This window comes from Silene latifolia, chromosome 2 (genome assembly GCF_048544455.1).
Source record: "Silene latifolia isolate original U9 population chromosome 2, ASM4854445v1, whole genome shotgun sequence".
Lineage (NCBI taxonomy): Eukaryota > Viridiplantae > Streptophyta > Magnoliopsida > Caryophyllales > Caryophyllaceae > Silene > Silene latifolia.
In genome coordinates, this window is record NC_133527.1 from 182,219,049 (window position 1) to 182,228,041 (window position 8,993).

General features: G+C 37.5%; 1 long non-coding RNA gene across 1 annotated transcript; it reads left to right on the forward strand.

Moving 5' to 3' along the window:
* The first annotated feature begins 2,717 nt into the window (after positions 1 to 2,717).
* LOC141631509 (uncharacterized) lies at positions 2,718 to 4,734 on the forward strand. The gene is made up of 2 exons (XR_012537641.1): positions 2,718 to 2,825; positions 4,532 to 4,734. It is a non-coding gene; the product is annotated as an uncharacterized LOC141631509 (long non-coding RNA).
* Positions 4,735 to 8,993: the final 4,259 nt, after the last annotated feature.

Below are 8,993 nucleotides of genomic sequence, written 5' to 3' on the forward strand. Positions count from 1 at the left end.
TATACCGGGGCAACAATTCCCTGCCCAAGCAGGCTGGCCAAGTCCTCTCTTCCTCAGGAATGGCAAGGAAAGCATCTATCCTTGCAATGGCCTCCTCATCCAGAGGATCGTGATTCCAATCAGGAGCTACAAACATTACAGAAACAAAATACACAGGTAAGATTTATATACTTCACTCTCACTCAATATAACTGCAAAATAAAAATACAGGAAACCTACCACTCTCCAAAGGAGGATATCTCAGGTAATCAAAGCCTGATCCCAGAGTCTCAGTCCGGATAAACAGGAAAGTCTTTGCCCAACTCTTGTCATCTCCAGAATCCAGGTTAGTAATTAATGGAGTCATCTTTGACTTAATTCTCAAATTAAAACGACCAACAGAAGGATTTTTAAAATGATATAATGCCTTAATATCATTGAGAGTAATCACAAGATTGTGTTTAGCGCATAAATTTTCTATGGAATGAACAAGTTTCCAAACCATCGGCATAATTTGAAAAGGTGACACTTCCATAGCACGGATGGTGTCAATCATTAAGGGAGTAAAAGGTAACTTACAGCCTGCTTTGAATGCCCATTCAAAAATACAGAACCAACCAGGTGATACCCGAGTTAGCCCTAATGGACAAGACTCAGGAATCCATACCTCGTCGATTCGGGAATTATTTTCTTCTCCCTTAATATCTTGTCATAATTAGTTTTCAACAAGTTCTCTTCAGGAAAGTAAGGATCCAAAGATTGAAGGGCGTGAATACTGAGAATCCGATATTTGAAAGCCACACGACCGAGCAGGAGGATCAATTACCCTTACCTCCTCCTCTTGAATATCGTGGGTTCGGGCTCAACAAGAGCAGAGCTCTCTCTCGGGAAGCGGGCGTCTTTTGGCTCCCATATTTTCAAGGTTGTTTGATTTATTGAAATTGTCGAGAATATGCAAAGTAACAGAACAAGATTACTAAGAAGTAGGGAAGAAATTCAGAAGAATTTTAGAAGAGTTTCAGAAGAATATTCAAAGAAAGAAAGTGGAGGAAAATTGATCTTGCCCTAAATACCGTATTTATAGAGAAGTAAATAACGGCATGAAAAACCTAGGAATTGTAAAACTCATCAAAGCATGATGTCATGTAGCCGTTGCGAGTCTTCAACGGTAAATAGGAGTCTAAGAGTCACTAGATGAATGTGATTCTCTTTAATTAGTTAACCCGGTAAAATTGACATCTCACCCCTGGCCGGATCCAAAGACGGGTAAAATGTCAAGGGGCAATTGTTAGGCCGCTTTAGCCTGGTCCGACCATAACCTGGCCTCGACTCAACAAGGTGATCGATCAAGACAAGAACCAGGACAAATCGATCACTATTTAGCTGCTGAAGAGTATTGTGGCAAGAAGACTACTAATTCCTGGAAAGGAAGCCACGATAGTCAAGTATATCCTAGCTTGGCATGAGTACTAAAAACAGCCTGGATTAAGCGAGATAAACAAGAAATGCGATTATATAAGCCAGATAACCACACCCTATTCTCAAGGAAGACCAAGTCCAAACCTAAAACTATCTAATCCATGAATCTGGACGGAAAGAGGAAAAGAAGCTAAGGACTGGTTGATTTGAGAACGGGTCAAGCGAACTAATAGGAAGATTGCCCTATTATTCCCAAGAACAACTCCTACCTTTGGGGAGAACGTTATACATTTATAACGTTATTCATTGTAACGTTGGGAAGACGGTAGAGAACTATAAATAAGAGAATTTAACAATTGTAAAAGAGAGGGACGATCAGTCAATCTTACATATACTTTATCTATTTATTCTTGAGCATTCAGATATTCGTACAATATTGTGTCAGGTCTATCAAAATAATAACAACATCATACTTTATACTTATTTCTCTCTTTATCATTCATTTACACTATTCTAATCTTATAGAACTAGATACCCTGATCACTACGTAATTAAGCCGGATCCCTTCAGGAAAATCTTGCTAAAACAGGGTCTATGATGTAACACCCCGTAATTTCGAACCATTATTATTTTGCGGAAATAATTTATTAATCAAATAAAATTTGATATTAATGTATTTCAAGTATAATAATTCAAAGAAATATCATTTTATTATATTTTGAAGAAAATTATTTATTTTGATAGTTTTGAAATGTTTAAAAATAATTTAAACCGTGTAAAAACTTTTTATTTCGAAAAATGGGCATATCGGGAAAAAAATGACAATTCTATTGAAAATTGGGCAAACGATTTTGGAAATGGGTCGTATGAATACTCAATTTTCTTGTAATCTCGTGTTTAAGAACTTTGGTCTTGTCGGAATTTGCATTTGACCAACGGTTTTAATTATTATCGAAACGAGCCAAAACCGACTCGAAAAATCCCGACTTAAACCCGACTCCCTCCTTTCCTCTCCTATCCCGCGGCACCCTTCCCCCTTTCCCTATCTTTTTTCTGATTTTTCATTTCTTCATCTTCCTTATGTTCTAATCATTCCCAAAAACCAAAAACACCATTTTAACACAAAATTCAAGCCAAAAATCATCATAACTTCCTCGTTTCTTGTCGGATTTTTGCATAATTTATATTTCCGGAATCCTCTCGTCGAGATCTACAACCTGGTATAATTTAATTTCAGTTTTCTTGAAGTTGTTTTAAGACGAATTTTGGGCAAATTTCGGTTTATGTACTTATTATTGTGTTTTTATTGTTTATTTAGGTGAAGAATTGGAGGACGAGTTTGGGGACTCGTATATTGTGGAAGATAGCGGCTAGTGTATATTAGGGTTTGGGTTTTAAGGTGCTAATTGCTCATTTTCTAGCTTAAGGTAACATATTTCGAGTTACTCGACGAATAGTCGTCACATTCTTTGTTGTTTTTGTATGTTTTGTGATTTTTGTTTGAGTAGTAATTTTCACATGATAAAATTTGATGCATGCATGCTTAATTTATGTCTTTTGTTAGTTTATGTTAACATAGTGGTATTGGGAACGATTAATTAGTGTTCAGACGATGTTATAATGAACAAAAATGGAAAAAAAAAAGGTGTAGGGGTGGCGGCAGCAGGCCCGGCAGGCCCACGGCTGGCCCGGGTCAGCCCGTTGCTTGTTTCGCGGTTTTCCATGCATTGTTCGTCATTTTAGGTTCATTAATGATATAATTAGAATAAGTGGCATATGGTTAAACTTAGGAAATGAATCATAATAGTAGTTAAAAATTATGTTAATGGTAAAAAAATTATGTTATATTGATAGTTATCACATGTTAGGATGGTTTACAAAATGAAATCGTAATTAATAGGCTCAAAATGAATTTTATAGCGATAATTGTAATGTTTTGATGATTGTGCCGAAAACTGAGCCTTAGTCCCTTTGACTGATTCGATGTCAGTTAATTGTGTGATTGGTCAGCCGCAATTTAACCCGCACTGTCCGCAGTGGGGTTGCGGGTAAAAATTCGGTTGGATGAAATTTTATATGAATTAGATAATCGGCCTTTTTCTTGTTTTAGGCCATTTATCAAGTTTTAGTTCACATGTATAGTTGATTGAATTTAATAGTGTTTTGTATTGTAGAAACGGCCCTAGATTCCCCGAAACCTTTAATATGGTTAATATTGTTAGAATTGGAAATTTGTATTGAATACTTATTGAGGATACTGTTGGATTGTCTGCTGAATAGACATTTATATAGTCTTTCACATGATAGAATGTTAGCATTTATGTTGGTAAGCTGGACTCTTTGCCCTCTTATGGTTAAGTGGGTGTCTTACTTGTCTTGTGTGGTGTGGGCTAAAGTATTCAAGCTGGGACTAGCTGGGACTAGGTCCTAGGTGAGTATTTCGGCCTTCATCATAGATAGGTCTTTATAGTCTTTGACGAGTATATGTTCACTGCTTGATAGCCTTTGTGTTCCTAACTAGTGGATTTATATCCAAGTTGGGGCATGACCTCGTTACTTATTTTGATAGTAAGTGGTCAGCTTAAGTACTAGCCAACCCTTTGGTGGACTCCTTAGGGTACTCACTTTGTTTTAGAAAAATTGTGGGTCTTGGGTGCGGTGGTGTGTATCCGCATGTCTAGGTCTGCGCAGATTTTAGGCTAGGGTTATGTTGTGTCTTGGCCATGTTTTATTAATATTAACCGCTGAGCCAAGATACCGGTTCGATTACCTTCCCTACCTCGTGGTATAGACTCGAGTTACAGAGTGACTATTGACCGTGCTAAGAACTTATGCCTGTCTTTGATATATTGCCCTTTCTTGTATGGTGACTTTATGAATTGTAATAGGTGAGATGTAAGCCGGTTACAATTGATAAAGTTTGGATTACAATTTGTTATATGTTTCACATGATAGTTTAAATTGGTCAATTTAGTATTCATATGTTATAATACTTGGAAATTAGATTAATTATCATCTTGTTTACATGTTTTACTATATGTTACATTAATTTTGACGATTCGTGGCTGGGAGAACTCGAAGTTACTCCCCACTGAATTGTGGTTTTCGTGTTTGTATAAAATGCGATTTACAGGTTGTTGATGCTTTGTTGGGGTCACAGACGAGCTAGTGAGCATAAGGAACCTTGGACCTAGTTTTGGCTATTCTTATAGTAAACCTTTTAACTTTTGGTTTTGTATATAATTTGAAGGGACATATGTCTCCCTTTTCTATTTTGGGTTTGTATCATTACATTTTCTTATCGTTAGCTATGGCATGTAAATTAGTTCATTAGCATTGCAGGTTTTGGCACCCGCCTCTTGGGAATGTTGGAAATGTTGTGATTGGTTTAGAAATTTTTTTTGAAATTACAGGTTTGTCTAGTTGAACCAAATACAAACATATCCTGTCAGTTTTTCTGTAGAATTTACGCGTTTAATTATCTGGTTATTTAAGGGTGTCACAGTTGGTATCAGAGCTTGTTGCTCCCGACGCACGTTTGTGCACCCCACCTAAAATCAGTTGACCTTTAAATAATAAACTTGAGAGATGGGTAGGATGGGTAGAGTTAGGATTTTATGTGGTAGTCTGTTTGTGATTGCTAATTGTTAGGTACTAATTGATTTTCTCTTTTGTAAGATGGCTCTCCAATAAATGTAGATAATGCAATCTTACCTTAGTCTTCCAATCTCGTTGTTTATTCGTCTTTCAAATTCCTCTTCTCTCGCCTTGGTAACTACCTTTCAATTCTTTCTCCTGATTCATCTTAGGTTCGTTTTCTTCTTATAATAAGAGTCCTTGTGGACACCTTCCTTTTATTCCGCAGGATAGTTTCCTTGTTCAAGAGAACCCAGTTTTGAGAGAATGTATTATTGGAGGGCGTGAACGAGTTGAGAAATTGATTGTTTAGGGTTTGAGTTGTATAGGAGAATATAACTTGGGATCCTTTGGTTAGTCTTGTTAGTTGTGCTTGATATGAGAACTTAGTGAAATAAGAAACACCTTGGGATTTATGTCTATTGAGAGCTTGTTTGTTATAGATGATTGAGCATGGGTACTACCATAGCACATAAGATGGAATGAACCTAAGCTACTTCATTTGAGAGTCTCGGTATTTATTGTGGAGAATTAAAGGAATGATAGTTAGCCCTAATCCTTGTAGGCCTTGAAAGGAATACAATAGGACATTGATGTTGCTCAATGGATTGGTATTGTACTTTGGAATTAGTTAGTTTGTTAAACCTTTTAAGTTGACCAAATCTAGTATAAAGTAGCCCTTGTTGACCTTTTGAAATTTGATAACACGTGGTTGACCTTATTAATCATATCTGGATTTGGGAATTTTGGTGGAATGTTGTTCGATGTAGATCGTGAGTTCAAGGATGTGATTCTAATTTATGGTATCGGAGACTAGAATTATTAAGTGGTGAGATGATGGAGTAGACAAGCTATGGTACTTGGGGATGACATAGTAAGTGAAGTTCAATGACGAGAATTGTAAAGGAGATACTTTGGGACATGGGTGGTAACAAATGAATTTGTGTGGTGAATTGATTTTGGCTCTTAGAACCAATTGAGTTTAGGAATACCTACCATTGTGGAGTCCTTGTTAGTCTTATAATTTGGTAGATTTTTGGGGCTTGGTTGAGCACCTTAGTGATGTAACCTTATCATATCGATCATAAGCTTTGATGAGTGTTTGGTAAGCGGTAACCCTTTCATTGTGCCGCTTCTATTCTCCTTTCCTTCTCTTTAACGTTCGTTGAACCCTGTTTTTATGCCGAATTTTACGTATCTTCTTCTTGCCCGAGATATCTTCTTAACTTGAATACCTCTTATTTATGTCAACCGTTATCTTTACGGACCGACTCCTTAGTTTCCTAATTTATCAGATTCATGCACCCTTCGGAAATGTTTTACCGTTTCTCTATTCCATTATCACTCATTATCTCCTTAGTATAGTTGGTACCTTGTTGACCATGTTTACAGAGTTAGTGAGATGTGACTTGAGGATATAGGATTGACTAAGTAGTCAAGTTTGTGTTTGGCTTCCATAATCACTTTGGAGATGAGGGTTTGATAATGTATATGTTACCGTGTGAGAAATGTTAAATGTGGGATTATTAGTTGGTTTTAGTGAGTGATATTGATTACTACTTGAGGTATGGTATGAGAGTGAGAGTAAGCTACATTATTGGGAGGTTTTAGCACTTGTTTTGGTAACTAGAAAGGGTAATGGTATGGTTGACACCAATTGTTAGGCTAAGGAACATAATTTCAATTTATGGTTTTAGGAACTCTGAGGTGATAAAGTGTTGTTGCAATTATGACCTTGTTCCTTGAGAATTTGATGGTAAGTAAGTTTAGGATATCAAATTTGAAAGAATACTCCTTGGGGATGTTGATGACCAGAATGGATTGGTGATGTGATTTGGTATTAGTTGGCTCATGAGAGTTCTTGAGTTGAGAGAGACTTAGTATTGAGAAGAATTTGTTAATCCTATAGTTTTATAGACCTTGAGGTCGCACTGAGTACTTGAGATGATGGGACGGTGTTGTAGCTGAGTGTAGCTGAGTGTAGTTCCGCTTTTGGCAATCCTTCATAAATAAAAGGATAGAGGAACGTGAGATCCTATTGATTTTTCGGATTTTGGGGTTGGTATGTTACTACCTTGTTTTGAAATGAAAACCTTGTAGAATATTTGAGGAACCCATAGTTGACACTAGTTGGATACGAATATAACTTTGTTGGAAGCCTTGACCTTAGGCTTGTGAAAGTTGTTTTGGAATGTTATTGTAAATTTGGACCTTATATTTAATCCTTTAAGGAATCTTTCTATTGGAATTGGAATATTGTTGGAAAATTGAGTGAAACTTTCTCGATGTACCGATCTTCCTAATTCCGATCTCTGACAATTGTCATTCTTGCTATTCTGGCTTGTTCCGTTGTGTTCGCCTTTATGGAACTCATTTGACCTTTTGAGTAAAGCATCTTGTTCGTTGACATCTTTATTGACTTCATCCAAAAATTCCACCTTTAAGAGTTCAATTCCTTCTTGTCTGTTGGGTGTGAGTTCCCTATCGCGACTTGCACTTCTCGTTCCCGAGTAGTTTTCCATCTTGCATAGATTCTATATAGTTTGAGTAAACTTTTGGCTCATTTTTCCTTAATTTGGAGTTAAATCTACAAATTGACCTCTTTCTATAATATTTGAAAATGATTTCTCACTCTCTTTCAACCCTAGTGTTCAATTGGATACCTAAGCTATTTCTCGTTTTGTGTAATGATTCCTTTTTCTTACTCCTTTTCCGCGTTACTAAGCCGTATTTAATCATAATTAGTAAAGATATTATTCTTATTATAGAATTTTTGTAATACTCCGTATTTATGGTCTTGGGGGTACTCTATCGAGTAGCCCTTACTCTGTCGAGTAAGGGTATGTCGCAGAATAAAATAGTTTCTGACCTGTTGGGCACTCGATCGAGTAGCTGGGGCACTCGATCGAGTAGGGGGGTACTCGATCGAGTACCTTGGGTACTCGATCGAGTGTCAGGTTTATCGGGGGAATTTTCTCGGGTTTTGTTAATTACGCGATTAAGGTATTTAAACATATTCGTCTTTATTCTAAATCACTTTTTACAAAACCTAAAACCTGTTTAAGAGAGAAAGCAACTGGTTCTTCTTCCTAATCGCGTTCTTGACAATTCCCGGAGATCAGACGGTCAGTTTGTATCGTAGTTTGCGTCGTTGGATTCCTTGCGTCGAGGGTAAGCTTCTAGCATAATTTTTATAACGTTTTGTTAAGATTAGTGAAACCCTAATTTAGTAATTGGGGGTTTTTATGAATAGTGTTTGAATAGTAGTATCCGTGTGTTATATGTTAGGAGGAGAATTCATAGAAGAGGCGTTTTGAGACAGCTGTAGATACCGTCTGCGTGTGTGCTTTCCAGGTAGGATTTTCCTACTCAGTATTAGTCCCATAATGGGATATTGGTGATGTGTTGTAGTTAGTTGATTGATATATGATGATTGTAATTGTAATTGTGATTGTGATTGTGGTTGTGTTTGTGATGGCTCTCGAGATGCGTTCTCGGCTGAGTGGGGTCACTTGCGGGAGTGATCTCACGCCCTAGTTTCGCCCTTAGTGGAACCCGCCACGAAAGGGGATGTGCACATTAATGGACAGGGTTATCGCTCGTACGATGAGCGGGGCTTAGGTGGGAACGGCTGCGGTCCCCCAGCGGCGGCTGGTCCGGTGGGACGATCGGTGATTGAGACGGTTGGTTGGATGTGTGTGTGTGTGGCGATTCATTGTCTGTTTGTCTTATTGTTGTTATCTGTTTTGATTGTGTGATTAATCGACCCCGGTGTTGTTTTGTAAACTGCGGTGATCCATTCGGGGATGGTGAGCAGATATTGAGCAGGTATAGAGATTATACGGGGATAGCTGGGATGGCCACGACATGATGATAGAGTCTTCCGCTGTAGTTTAGCATTTATTTATATTTCAGTTTGAGTAGACAGTTTGGAATAATGTATTTTGCTTTCAGTTTGG